We start from the raw sequence: 15,827 nt of genomic DNA, 5'->3' as shown, positions 1-15,827 counted from the left end.
AATTGTTAAGTTGTATTGTTTACCGGTATCTGTTCCTACTGACATCTATATATGTTTTATTGGTACTTGATTTGTTTAAGGTTGTATTGTGGATTGAAAGTTATAATATGTTAACAACTGATTCACCCCCCCTCTCAGTTGTTCACCGGTTATCCTAACATATATCTCTCTCTTCTACCCTCTTTCTCTCTCTCTCCATATCTACCTCTCCCTCCTTCCCTCTCTACTTTTATCTTCCCTCTACCCACTCTCTACCTCTCTACCTCTCTATCTCATTCTCTCCTCTCTCTCCAAAATATAGACCTATCTCTCTATCTCTCTCTCACATCCTTAACTCTCTACTCTCCACCTACTCTCTTTCTACACATCCCCTCACTCTCTACCTACCTCTATTTCTTTACACATACCTCTCCATCTCTCTCTACATACCTTTCTATCCCTCCCCACAACTTATCTCTCTCTTTATCTCTCTCCATCCTCCCTCCTTTCTCTACTTTTATGTCCCTTCTATCCCCTCTCCACCTCTCTATCTCACTGTCTCCTCTCTCCCCCAAAATATAGACATCTCTCCATCTCTCTCTCACATCCTTAAATCTCTACCCTCTATCTTTTCTCTCTCTACACAACTCCCCTCATTCCCTACCTACTTATATTTCTCTACATATACCTATCTATCTCTTTGATACATACCTTCTCTCACTCCCTACCAACTTATGTTTCTCTACATACAACTCTCTTCCATCCTCTCTATCTTTCTCCCTCTCTCCCTCCTCTCTCTCTCTCACCATCCTTCCCTCCTTCCCTCTACCCCGTCTCTACCTCTCCATATCTATCTCTCCTCTCTCTCCCAAACTATAGACCTTTCTCTCCACCTCTCTCTCACATCCTTAACTTTCTATTGTCTATCTCCTCTCTCTCAACACACCTCCCCTCACTCCCTACCTACCTCTATTTCTCTACTTATACCTCTCTATCTCTCTCTCTACATACCTTTCTCTCCCTCCCTATAAAATTATCTTTATCTACATACATCTTTCTTCCAAGCTCTCTCTCTCTCCACACCTTCCTCCTTCCCTTTCCCTCTCTCTACCTATTCATCTGTCTCTAGTTATTTCTATCTCCTCTCTCCCTCTCTTTCTATCCATCTATCTCATCGATCACTCTCTTTATCTCTCCTTTCAATATCTCTACCTACCCTTCACTCCTCTCTCAATTTATACCTCTCCACCCCTCCCTCCTTCCCTCTTTACTTTTATCTCCCCATCTATTACCTCTCTACCTCTCTATCTCACTCTCTCCTCTCTCTCCCAAAATATAGACCTATCTCTCTACCTCTCTCTCTCTCTCTCACATCCTTAATTGTCTACACTTTGTCTCCTCTCTCTCTACACACCTCCCCTTGCTCCCTACCTATCTCTATCTCTCTACATACCTTTCTCTCCTTCCCCACCAACTTATATTTCTCTACATACATCTCTCTTTCTCCCTCTCCCCCTCTCTCTCTGAAGAGAGAAAAATTGCAAAGAGGTTAATTGCAAATGTTAAATCATAAAACATAATAAGAACATTAAAAAGAAAACAACCTTTATACCTTTCTTCTAACTTCCTCAGATTGAGCTTGAAGTGGAATTGCACCCTTGTCTCCAATTTGATTTTCTCCTTGATGTTGATTGGATGCGGATTAGCTCTCCAAGGTGCGCAACAATATGATGATTGAATGATGGATTAAGCGTGGCTACATGAGGCTAGATTTGGGAATAATGTGGGTATGATGAGTGAATTCTTGGCTCAAATTGACATAATAACAATGTGAATGAGATAAATTGGATTTTGAAGGGAAGAGAATCCAATTTATAGATTTGAGGGGCCCAAAATGGATGGTCAAGATTGAAAGAAGGTGAGGTGGATGGGAGAGGACAAGTGGGAAATGTAAGAGATCCTTGTCATAAAGGAATTTCTTGTCTCTACACTTCTCAAGTACATGGGGAAGAGATCCCAAGTACATTGAGAAGAGGAGGAAAGGAATTAAAAATTTCTTGGGGGAGGACAAAGGCAATTAAAAAAATCCTAGAAAAGAGGGTCTATTGGAAGAATAAAGGATAAAAGAAATTAAAAATTTCTTGGGAAGAGAGGGCATGGGGAGACTTAAGGAAATCAAAATTCCTTGGATAGACAAAAGTGGGTGGCATTTAAGATTAGGAGGTGAGATGAGAAAGCCATTTATGACAAGAAGTTTAATTCCTCCTAATCATGGTGATTTGGAAAGTGCAAATGATTAGTGGGGGGATTAGGTCAAATAATGGAGGAATAAGAGAGAAGGTAGGTGGGTTAGGAGGATGTGACATGAAGAAAGAAAATGAGTAGGAGAATTCTAAATTGGAAGAAATGATGATAATGATTAGGCTAGGATTAATCAGGCTAAATGATAGGTGTTAGGAGGATGATTTGTAGGAATAAAGGCATTTAGTTAATTAATGGGGATTAATTAACTAATCAGGATTAGAAGGAAATATTGAAGAAATTAGCTAAGGTTGGGAATTGAATTAATTTGGAAGAGTTGGACATAATTAATTTAATAAATTAATTATATTGTTAAAGTGAAAAAATTAATGAAAATATAATTTAATTAATTTTGAGAAGAATGGGGACTAACATAATTAATATGATTAATTATGTGAAAAGAAAATAATAATTAAATATTAATTTAATTAATTTTAGACGTCTACAATCTCCACCCCTCTGGATCTCCCCCTCTTTACCTATCCATATCTCTCTACTTATTTCTATCACCTCTCTCTCTCTATCCATTTATGTCCCCAATCACTTTCTTTATCTCCCTTCTCACTCAATCTACCTACCTCTTCCTCCCTTCCTCTCTGCTTTTATAAAGAGAGAGTGAGTGGGGAGATAGAATAAAGTAGGAAGATATGGATAGATAGAGAGTGGGAATGAGAGTGTGTGTGTGTGTGTGTGTGTGTGTGAGAGAGAGAGAGAGAGAGAGAGAGAGAGAGAGAGAGAGAGAGAGAGAGAGAGAGAGAGAGAGAGAGAGGAAGAGAGATGTATGTAGAGAAATATAGGTAGGTAGGGAGAGAGAGAAAATGTTGACAAGAGCCTATTGATTACTAAAATTTGACTGAGTTTGAAAAATTTATAAGATCTTATTAAATCTAGAATCTACATTATAACTTTTAGAGATTTAAAACCACTCTCAAACATCTTGTCAATATATACATGAAATATAACTTAAAGTATAACATATACTTAAATGTTATATTTCATTTATAAATAATTCATTTTCAATATAAAAATATTATTTTTCATGTATATATAAGTCATTTTCAATAAAAAAGTAAACAATCTAAAAAGAAATGGGATCCCATTTTGTTTTTGAAATGTGATCCTGTTTTAAAAAAAATTGAATTCCAGTGCTGATTTTTGCTTTTGATTTCGCTTTGAAAAAAGGCTTGAGGAACCAAACCTTAGCCTTGGACCTAGTTTGACCTACACCTTGAAGGCTATGTCAGTGTCCATACAAAATATTGACATTGGACATATATTTGCAGAAATTTTTTGCAGAATTTTTTTATGAAATTAAAACCCATTTTAAATGAGACTGTGAAGATTTCAAATATGTATTTTTTTTTAATTGGATTAATTTTTTTATTTTATAATTTCTAATGAAAGAGGCCCATAAACTTGAAATAATATGTTTTCTTACTTTTTTTATAACTTTTTTGTTTTTAAGTTTTTTGAAAAACAAATTATATGATATCGAATTGGAGATGATTAAATATAATTTAAAAAAAAATTCATAAGTTTAGGTCAGTTTATGCTTTCTGTACACAAAGGGTTTTCAAACCAACAATTATGCCCAATAAAAATTAACAAAAAATAAAATATTAAAAAAACAAAACAAAAAAATATCCTCATCAATATTGAGTGTGTTAAAAATATGTTTTCAAAAGGATTCAAAAACTAACTTTCATTTAGGTCAAATTATGCTTGCCATACATGGGCATGGTATGGTCCTGAAAAAGTGACTTTTAAACAATGATTTTTAGAAATGCCTATTGAAACCTAATTTGTATCATCTGGGTATTAAAATAAATTACATATTTGGAAACTTGACTTCAAGCACTACATTTCACATTCTTGATTTTTTTTAAGGTTCATTATTAAGTGCTCAAAATTTTTAGGTCAATTGGGATGAATTATGAAAAACAAGGAGACATACTTTCACATTTTGGCCAAAAAGTGGACTCAACTTCTTGCACACACCCACCCACAATAACATGCTAGTGTTATGGGTTGCTAGTGACCAAGCCAAGTAATAACATGTGTGGGTTATAACATGCTCACATATATGCATCATAAAATCCAAAAATGGATCACAAAATGCATGTAAATTATAACATGGTCGTATGTTGTGAGCATTTTTTATGCTTTTAGGGTACATAAAATGTGAGTGCATTATAATATGCTTGTATTATCTCTTCCATTGAAAACTACCAATGCTTAGGATGGGATTTGTCTTGGGAATCAATCCCAAAGGGTTAGACTTGTATGTCAAAACCCAAAGACACATTTTTTACAAATAATGAAATGTTAAGTGTGCTCTCCATTAGGTTTGCACATTTTTGATATTGATCTTAAAAAATGTTACAAAAATGTCAATAAATTTGCTACTTTTCTAACCATCCACTTTTTTATATATCAAATATGTTTAAGTTTGATCTTTAATTTATTTTTCTACTATCTTAATTTTCTAAAATAACTTATGTATAGTATTCTTTGTGTCTTTTTTAATTAATTCATTGAGATTTTAATCAAATTATGCTTTTACATTATAGATTCTATTTCGTACACATTAATTTTTTTAATAGTCGTGGGAGTGCACACTCATGTTTTTGTTTTTAAAGATGCATTCACTTTGAAAATTATTAATTAATTATATATACAATAAAAAATGAGTAGAAAATTCAGGCATTAACTGTGATATTAATTAACTTCACTAAAGTGACTTGTGAAATACTTAAAAAAGTCAATGTTTTAGAGAGGGCACATCATATATATATATATCTGTGTGTGTGTGTGTATATATACATATATATATGTATAGATATGTATACATATGTACATATATATACATATATATTTGCATATATATGTATACATATGTATATATATGTACATATGTATACATATCTATACATATATATGCATATATATGTATATATATACACACACACATGTATATGTATGTGTATATATACATATATATGTATATGTATGTGTATATATACATATGTATATATATATGTATATGTGTATATGTATGTGTATATACACATTCATATATACATATATATGTATATATACACATACATATACATATATATGTATATATACACATACATATACATATACATATATATGTGTATATATATGATAGTTCTGATACTAAATGTAAGTACAAATCCAATAGCCAACACGATGAGAGGGGTGGGTGAATCATACAAACTTAATCTTCCATAAAAACATCAGATTCAACCTCAGTAACATATACTTTAGTAATATAACCAAAACTGTTAAACATGCAAACTCAAAAGCATATAAACATCATAAACCTCATAACACCAGATTTAATGTGGAAACCCAAATAGGGAAAAACCACTGTGGGATTTCGGACCCACTAAGAAATATACTCTTCTAGAGTATGCTCGCTTAAAAGCAAATCCCTAAAAGATTACAAACACATTGCTAGATGTGACCCGGTTAAGGGATTTCCCTCAGATCTGTTAGGATCTTCACCTTGTTAGAAGTGACCTTGTTAAAGGATTTCAAACACTCAATCAGAATGTCACCTTGCTAGAGGGTTTTAGAAATAAGACTGTTAAGTCCGCTCGGTTAAGAGATTTTCTGTTACTTGACAAAATAACAGTAATAAAATCTATCTACAACTTCACATCTAAAATGCTAAAGCAGATTCTTATTTGTTCAATACAATCTAGACATAGAACTAATCTTGTCCATCTGCTGGGCTTCTATACTCTGTTATTCAAACAGGTCTTCAAGATTCAGTGCTCGGTAATCACTATGTAGCATCCCTGTGCATACACTTGCCCGCATACATTGTTTATCAACAATTTCCTATTTATAAACAATTAGATAACCGCTTAATCTCCTTGATCACATGATCAATCATAGCCATCAGATCTTCAATCTTGTCCAGGTTCAATGCATCTTTCGATCTGAAAATGTTTTACCCTGCCTTGGAACTTGCATACATTTCTTGGAACTTGTGCTAGGGTATTGCGGTTCAATCTGAACTGTAGATCTTCATGCCGACTTTCCTTTGCCATAGATTCATTAACAAACTATATTTACGACATACCAATCATTTAATAAGTTCTAGCTCATCAACTTCCTTCATTAAATAACACATGTAACCATTTAATGCATTCTATTATAGCTCGGTTACAACTCGGTTACAACTCGGTAAATACTAAACTTCACTCGGTAGACATTCCGCCTTCATTAACCGATAGCGATAACCTTAGGGTTTACCGACTAGGTTCCTTAGGGTTTACCGACTAGGTTCTTTGGTTGGTAACATAGTATAGTATTAACCTCACAATTTATAACATATGTATGATGTCGAAACAATCTAAACATCATGATCTCATCATTGTCTGACTTGGTAATAGTTGCCCATTGAATACCTTATTCATCCCCTTATTCATCATAATCTTTCCCGTGTCTTTTACCGACATCTTTATATTCTTCAAATCATACTTCTCAAGATATGGCAACATCATACTGAATTAGAAAATCAATTTCTTGACATCAATGACAAAATAATAATATCAAGACAGTAAACATCCTTAATCATCAACAACCTTCTCAATATCCTTATTGAAATGCCAACAATCTTCCATTGTCTGTTATAATGCCAAATGCTAACAATCTCCCCCTTTGGCATTGATGGCAAAACCAATTGATTTGACCTTAAAAGATTCGGATTGCTGTGATTTTTTGAAATGCTGAAATGCTCTCTTGCTGTCAACAGATTTTCTCCCCCATACATTAGACTTCTCCTATTGTCTTCAGTCTTCTTTCCAATCTTCAGTCTTCTCTCCTTTATCAGTTTTCTCCCCCTTTGACAACAATGCCAAAAAGTAAAGAACTAAAACATAATTTTTTTGTATGAAGTGAATTCTTGCTGTAATGTGTCAATTCAGTCTTGGTCAGAGTATTTTGTCTTCAATTCCTATTCCTTGTATTGTTTTGTGTATAATTTCCTGTGATATTTCCTGTACACCTTTAGAAAATCTCCTAAAGTGTGTAAATCGACATCAACTCCTAAAAGATATTCGATAGAGTCATCGGATTGATGCTTTCACCGAACTTGGTCAGTGAGTAGAAGATAGGGGTAGAACCCCTAACTTACTTCTGAGATATTCAAAAGTGTCCCTTGGTAGTGGTTTGGTGAAGATATCTGCTATTTGTTCCTTTGTGCTAACATATTCCAACACCACTTTCTTCTCTTGAGATTCTTCTCTAAGATAATGATATTTGATAGAAATGTGCTTTGTCTTAGAGTGCATAACAAGATTTTTTGAAATATTAATGGCACTAGTATTGTCACAGAATATAGTTACTGACTCGGTTACTTTCTCATTTATACCTTCCAACAGTTGTTTGATCCATGCAATGTTAGTACAATTCAATGCTGCAACAACGTATTCAACTTCTGCTGTTGACTGTGAAACACATCCTTGTTTCTTGCTAAGCCAACTCACTAGTCTTTCTCCTAAAAAGAAAGCTACTCCACTTGTACTTTTTCTGTCATCAATGTTGCCTGCCCAATCAACATCAGTATAAACTTTTAAATCAAAATCATTTCCTTTTTGATATACTAAGCCATAATCTTCAATGCCTTTCAAGTATCTAAAAATTCTTTTGATTGCTGTCATGTGTGTTTCCTTAGGATCTGCAGAGAATCTTGCAACTATACCTACTGCATGTGCTATGTCTGGTCTGCTGTGAACAACATATTGTAGTTTTCCAATCATGGATCGGTAAAATGTCTCATCAACAGATGCAGATTCATCATTCTTTGATAATTTACAGTTGGTAGTCATAGGAGTACTTATTGGTTTTGAATCCTCCATTCCTAATTTCTTCAAGATTTCCTTTATGTACTTGGATTGAGTAATGAAAATCTCATTTTTCATTTGTAGTATCTGTAAACCTATAAAATACTTTATCTCACCAATTAATGACATCTCAAATTCTTTGCTCATTTCATTTCCAAAGTTCTTGCATAAAGAGTCATTTCCACAAAATATAATATCATCAACAAATATGGCTGAGATTAGTATTCCATTTTCATCATTTTTCATGTACATATTTCTGTTCTCACTTGTCCTTATAAAACCAATCTTAATCAAATAAGAGTGCAATCTTTCATACCGTGCTCTAGGTGCTTGTTTCAAACCATATAAAGCTTTGTTCAATTTACATACCTGATCTTTATTATTGTCTTCAACAAATCCTTCAGGTTGTTCAATAAAAACTTCTTCTTCTAATATTCCATTTAGAAATGCAGATTTGACATCCATTTGATATACCTTGAAGTTTTTGAAAGCAACATATGCCAACAATGTTCTTACTCCTTCAAGTCTAGCAACAGGTGCAAAAGTTTCACCATAATCAATTCCTTCTTCTTGAGAATAACCTTTGCAAACTAGTCTTGCTTTGTTTCGAATGACCTCTCCTTTTTCATTTAGCTTGTTTCTGAAAATCCACTTTGTACCGATTACATTTTTGTCCTTCAGTCTTGGGATTAGTGTCCATGTGTCATTCTTTTTGATTTGATCAATCTCTTATGTCATAGCATTTATCCAATCTTCACTGTTAAATGCCTTTTTCACTATTCTCGGTTCAAATTCAGATATCAGACATGTGTTTTGTCTCAATTTGTTCCTTGTCATCACTGGATCATCCTTATCTCCTATAATCTGACTTGGTGCATGATGTCTGCTGACATACTTGGCTAATACAGGCTCGGTAGGCTCTGTATGATCTTCTTCATCACTCGGTAACTGGATATTCTCTTCATTTTCTTCAACAGTTTTCTCGGTAAGACTTGTCAGTTGAACATAGACAAATTCATTAGAGTCTTCTGGTTCCTTGGAATTTCCTTCATCATTTCTTTCTACAAATTCATCAATTTTTACATTTGCACTTTCTACTATTTTGTTAAATGATTTGATCAGACATTTAAATGCTTTGCTTCTAGAAGTGTAACCTAGAAATGTTCCTTCTTCACTTTTCTGATCAAACTTGCCATTTCTATCATCTTTGTGAACATAGCATCTACTTCCAAAGATTTTAAAATAACTTACATTGGGTTTCTTATCATACGAGATTTCATATGGTGTCTTCAAAGTACCTTTCTTCAATTGTACTCAGTTCAAGGTGTAAACTGCTATGCTTATTGCTTCTCTCCAAAATGTTTGTGGCACCTTCTTTTCAATCATCAGTGTTCTAGCACAATCCACAATAGATCTATTTCTTCTCTCAGCGATTCCATTCTGCTGTGGAGTTCTCGGTGCAGAGACTTGTCTTTTAATACTATGATCATTGTAGAATAAGTTGAATTCATCAGATGTGAACTCTCCTCCTCTATCTGATCTAAGACATTTCAGTTGTCTTCTTGTTTCATTTTCAACTCTTTCCTTGTACCATTTAAACATTTGAAAAGCTTCTAATTTTTCTTTTAAAAACATTACTGACATCATCCTTGAATAGTCATCCACAAATAATATGAAATACTTATCACCATAATAACTTTGAACTTTCATAGGACCACAAAGATCAGTGTGCACAAGATCTAAAATTCCCTTAGAAGTGTAAGACTTACTTGTAAATCTTGATCTTGTCATCTTACCCATCTGACATCCTCGACACATAGCATTCTCAGGTTTTTCAAGACTCGGTAGACCTCTTACTCGTTGCTTCTTGCTTATTTTGATCAGATTATCAAAATTCACATGACAAAACCTTTTATGCCATAACCAGGTATCATCTATCTTTGCATACAAACACTTGTTATGAGTTGAGTCAAGATGAAATGTTTACCTTTTGTTTGTGTCTCGGTAGCAGCTAACTTTCCATTCTTGTCATGAACTTTGACAATTCCTTTCTGAAATTCTATTCGGTAACCTGTATTGTTTAGCTGTGCTACACTCAACAAATTGTATTTCAAACCTTCAACCCAATAAATATCATTGCATCTAGCATTGTCAAGAAGTGTTATAGATCCTTTACCTTTCACTGGACATGGTGCATCACTACCAAATCTAACATAGCCTCCATCATAATCTTCTAATATAACAAACTTGTGTTTATCTCCTGTCATATGATGTGAGCATCCACTATCTATGATCCAAGAATCATTAGTGTTAATGTGAGATATTAGGGCCTTTTCTTCACACCTTTCTTCATCTGATCCATATTTGATAGCCACATAAACTACTTCCTCTGTATTAGTGTCATTTGATTTATCATCATTGGTTTCCTCATCGGCTATTAAGCATGTCTTTCTATCTCTTCTTCTGAAGTCTCGGTGTCCTTTGTAATGATTGTCTTTCTGTCTATCATCTTAGTAATCTCTCTTTTTAGTAGAATCTTTGTCAGGATAGTTAGAAGCTATATGTCCTATTTTATCACAATTGAAACATTTCAAGGGTAGTTTTCCTGTATACTTACCTTTGCCTCTCGGTAACCTTCTGGCTAATAGTACTTCAAACTCTTCCTACTTTCTGATTTCCTCATACAGTTTGTGTACTTCTTCCATGTTCTTACAAAATCTTTCACTTGCTCCACTGTGATCTCCTTCAGAGTACTTATACTTTCTTTCATTGAAATCATTAGATTCATCAAGATGAAAAGAACTAAATGCAGATTCAACTTTGTTTACCGAAGATCCATTGTTATCAAAGTTACTTAACTCAAATGCATGTAGCTTACCAATGGTAGCATCTAAAGAAACTGGAATATTAGGTATAGACCTTAATTCATTGATTGCAGAGACTCGGATTGCATAAGCTGGTAGAAGGGTTCTTAACAACTTACTTGTTATATCCTTTTCTTCAATAGTTCCACCTGCTCCTTTGATTTGATTGACAATCTCCTTTAGTCTTGTACTGTACTGAGTTATGTTCTCACCTTCATTCATCCTCATGGATTCAAGTTGTCCTCTTAGAATATCTACTTTTGCTCTTTGAACATGTTCATCTCCTCCATACACAGATATGAGCTTATCCCACATTGCCTTTGCATCATTGCAGCCTTCTAGATCATTAAACTCTGAGTCGGTCAATGCAGATGTTATTTCAATCATTGCTTGAATATGTTCTTGCTTTGCCTTTATCTCTTCCATTGTCAATGGATAGGTGCTTGGTGTAACAAAATCGTTCTCCAGATTGTATACAACATATTCTCCAACTCCTGATAGATGCAGCTTCATCCTTTTCTGCCATGTAGAGAAACTTGACTTGTTCAGCTTCGGTGCATCCCTCTTATACATCTTTGGATCTTTAACTCAAGTGCCTTAAAAATTTTCTTCTAGAGTCCAAGGCTCTGATACCAATTGATAGTTTTGATACTAAATGTAAGTACATATCCAATAGCCAACAAGATGAGGGGGGGGGGTGAATCATACAAACTTAATCTTAAACATCAGATTCAACCTCGGTAACATATACTTTAGTAATATATCCAAAACTATTAAACATGCAAACTCAAAAGCATATAAACATCATAAACCTCATAACACCAGATTTAACATGGAAACCCAAATAGGGAAAAATCACTGTGGGATTTCGGACCCACTAAGAAATATACTCTTCTAGAGTATGCTCAATTAAAAGCAAATCCTGTTAAAGATTACAAACACATTGCTAGATGTGACCCGGTTAAGGGATTTCCCTCAGATCTGTTAGGATCTTCACCTTGTTAGAAGTGACCTTGTTAAAGGATTTCAAACACTCAATCAGAATGTCACCTTGCTAGAGGGTTTTAGAAATAAGACTGTTAAGTCCACTCGGTTAAGAGATTTTCTGTTACTTGACAAAATAACAGTAATAAAATCTATCTGCAACTTCACATCTAAAATGCTAAAGCATATTCTTATTTGTTCAATACAATCTAGACATAGAACTAATCTTGTCCATCTGCTGGGCTTCTATAATCTGTTATTCGAACAGGTCTTCAAGCTTCAGTGCTCGGTAATCACTATGTAGCATCCCTGTGCATACACTTTCCCGCATACATTGTTTGTGAACAATTTCCTATTTATAAACAATTAGATAACCGCTTAATCTCCTTGATCACATTTCCCATGATCAATCATAGCCATCAGATCTTCAATCTTGTCCAGGTTCAATGCATCTTTCGATCTGAAAATGTTTTACCCTGCCTTGGAACTTGCATACATTTCTTGGAACTTGTGCTAGGGTATTGCGGTTCAATCTGAACTGTAGATCTTCATGCCGACTTTCCTTTGCCATAGATTCATTAACAAACTATATTTATGACATACCAATCATTTAATCAGTTCCAACTCATCAGCTTCCTTCATTAAATAACGCATGTAACCATTTAATGCATTCTATTATAGTTCGGTTACAACTCGGTTACAACTCGGTAAATACTAAACTTCACTCGGTAGACATTCCGCCTTCATTAACCGATAGCGATAACCTTAGGGTTTACCGACTAGGTTCCTTAGGGTTTATCGACTAGGTTCTTTGGTTGGTAACATAGTATAGTATTAACCTCACAATTTATAACATATGTATGATGTCGAAACAATCTAAACATCATGATCTCATCATTGTCTGACTCGGTAATAGTTGCCCATTGAATACCTTATTCATCCCCTTATTCATCATAATCTTTCCTGTGTCTTTTACCGACATCTTTATATTCTTCAAGTCATACTTCTCAAGATATGGCAACATCATACTGAATTAGAAAATCAATTTCTTGACATCAATAACAAAATAATAATATTAAGACAGTAAACATCCTTAATCAGTTATATCCATAATCATCAACAATCTTCCATTGTCTGTTATAATGCCAAATGCTAACAATATACATATATATATACATACATACATACATACATACATACACACACACACACACACACACACACACACACACACACACACACACACATATATATATATATATATATATATATGCGCACACACACACACACATATATACACATACACACAGATATATATATATATATATATATATATATATATACATATATATACATATGTGTATACATATATACATATATATACATATATATGTATATATATGTATATGTGTATACAGATATACATACATATATATATATACATATATGTATATATATGTACACACACACACACACACACAAACACACACACACACACACACATATATATATACACACACACATATGTGTATATATATACACATATATATACACATAGAGACATATATATATATATGTATATATACACATATATACACACACACATATATATACATATACATATATATACATACAGATATATATGTATATGTACACACACACACACATATGTACATACCATTTTATACGTTCTCCTTATTTAAAGATATTAATCTATGTCATTTAAAAAAATAATAGTTTAGAAACTAGATTTTGAGTGTTACAAATTGTAACATTTCATTCTACTTAAGATGAAAAAGTAACTATATTTCACCAAAAGGTAAAGTAAAGAGATGAATGTAAATTTTCCATATGAAAGATTTCTAACTTTTAAAATAAATTTTCAACATGAATCGAAATGGTTCTATGCATATCATATGAAAATTAGAAAAGCTATGATTATTTCACCATGATCTAACATGTTCATTTCATTTGAAATATTAATATTCATTTAATTTAAGCAAATTAAATAGCATACCAAGTAATAGAGAGTTTAGAGTCTATCAATATCTGGGCAAACTGATCTGTATCACAAGCCTTGATGCGTATCTATAAGAGGGTGATCATCACTTGAGTGCATTTCCTCCAACCATAGACTGACCGTCCCTTACAAACCTTCCAACTAGAAGTGGCCCTACCCTTCATAAAGGTATATACAAGGGGATTGGTCAAGATTTTCCATTTGATTTTGGTGTGACCAATGTCCTATGTAGTACCAATCAACCATACAACTATATACACCCTTCTAACTATGTATGACTAACTGACCGGGCTATGCAACTAAATCATATAGAATTGGTTGGACACAAGCAAACCTTTGCATCACTTTGGCCAAAGATTCATATATATATATATATATATCACTTATCAATAATTACAATCAAATGTTCACACACCCTTACTCAAATTGGGTAGTACAATGCAAAGTATGAAAATGGAGCAAGGTAGGATTACGACCAAGATCCACTTTCACAAAAGAAAATGGAATATGAAGCCACAAAAGATGTGATTGAATTTGACTATCTCTTATCAAAGAGATCCAAATGGTACCTTAGGGCTTCTATTGCTTTACTACTTTGGAAAGTGTGTAAATTTGAAATGATATTGAACTAGGATCTAAGTACGATGTAAATAAAAAACTTAAAGGACTTTAATAGGCAGATGCATAAATAGAAACTTTGCATCAGGTACATAATTGAACAAGAAATATAGAGGTGCAATTGTGACTGAAATCTAGGGCTGAATTCACTAGACCGGGTCACTTATAGTGCCTTGGTCACCCAACTATTACACACCAACTTAAATGTATCTTCTTGAGACTCAAAATTGGATTCCTATAAAATCTAGAAAGGTTTTCTGAGGAGTGAGATGCCTAGGGTACCTTGATCCTAGTAGGAGTGCCTAACACATTTTGGTCTTGGGTTTTCCTGTTTTGGTTTTGAGTAATTCTATGTTTTCATCTAATGATTGTCCTTTGATCTTCGTGTAACTACACATAAGAGGATAAATATAGTGTTTGTAGTGCCCCTCCCCGATTCACTCTTTTATGAGAGAATGTGATAAATATTTTTGGGCTTGTTCATGCTCTTGATGCCTCTTGTTTCATTCTTTATACCAATAATATCTTTGATATTAGTGGGTTCATTATGAATTATGCAGATGGTGTTATACCCTAGACTATTATGATGTTTGGACTTGCATTTGGTGATCTATATGCACTCGTTATTCATTTAAGGATTATATTGCTGGTACGGATATGATGACATCTTAATAGTGCTAACCTCACTTCATGGTTTCAATTGATATGATGATTATGATAGTGCTTGGTTGTCATGACTGTCTTCTAATATGGTCATGTGTTAGGGACCATGTCATACTACTCATTCATGAGCATGATATGATATATGTATTGTATATGTTGTCTTGTGGTTATTGGTGGTTGTAGGATTGTAGGTACTAGACATCGACTCCACGTGGTCTCACAAGTCTGAGCGTGTCTTAATTCCAATTGCAAGTTGATCGGAGATGACATGAGTTCCTACTACACAATATAAGTTTAAGTTGATGCCCTTGTCAGTCAGTGTCTTGGCTTGAGTTGTTGGTTTAGTGTCGTGTGGTATGTTGTTCAACCCTATGTCAGGTTGCCTTGTGAGTTGTGATAATTTATTAAATTAATAATTAATTGATTCATATAGTTTATTAAGTATTAAAATAAATTGATGGATGACATTAATATTTAATATTAATGTGTGATTATTATCATTTGGGGATTTATTATTTA

Source organism: Cryptomeria japonica, chromosome 7 (assembly GCF_030272615.1).
Source record: "Cryptomeria japonica chromosome 7, Sugi_1.0, whole genome shotgun sequence".
NCBI lineage: Eukaryota > Viridiplantae > Streptophyta > Pinopsida > Cupressales > Cupressaceae > Cryptomeria > Cryptomeria japonica.
The sequence above is the reverse complement of the archived record's forward strand: the minus strand, read 5'-3'. Positions refer to the sequence as shown.